We start from the raw sequence: 359 nt of genomic DNA, 5'->3' as shown, positions 1-359 counted from the left end.
CTCTGTTTACTGTGTGATCCATCTATAAACTATTTGTCCAAAAGAATTTAAACAACTACTGATATTTTTATAAATATTCTACAGTAAAGGAAAAATAAAATCTCCAGTTAAATCAGAATCAGTGTACAGTGGGATGGATATTGAAAGTAGAAGAGGAAACTGCCTGTACAAACTTAGCATTTCAGTCCTCTTGAGAGTACTGTGCTAGAGAAATTCACTATTATAAACTGGGCTGCACAATAGTGCCCAAGACAGATTTACTGCATGTCCCCTTCTTGGCAACCAGGCAGTAACTTACTGGCAAAGCTGTCCATAGACTTGTGCCTGCTGCCTTAAAGATTCTGCTCTCAGATATTTTT

The sequence above is a fragment of the Numida meleagris genome, chromosome 6, assembly GCF_002078875.1.
Source record: "Numida meleagris isolate 19003 breed g44 Domestic line chromosome 6, NumMel1.0, whole genome shotgun sequence".
Lineage (NCBI taxonomy): Eukaryota > Metazoa > Chordata > Aves > Galliformes > Numididae > Numida > Numida meleagris.
Note: the sequence above shows the minus strand (reverse complement) of the source record.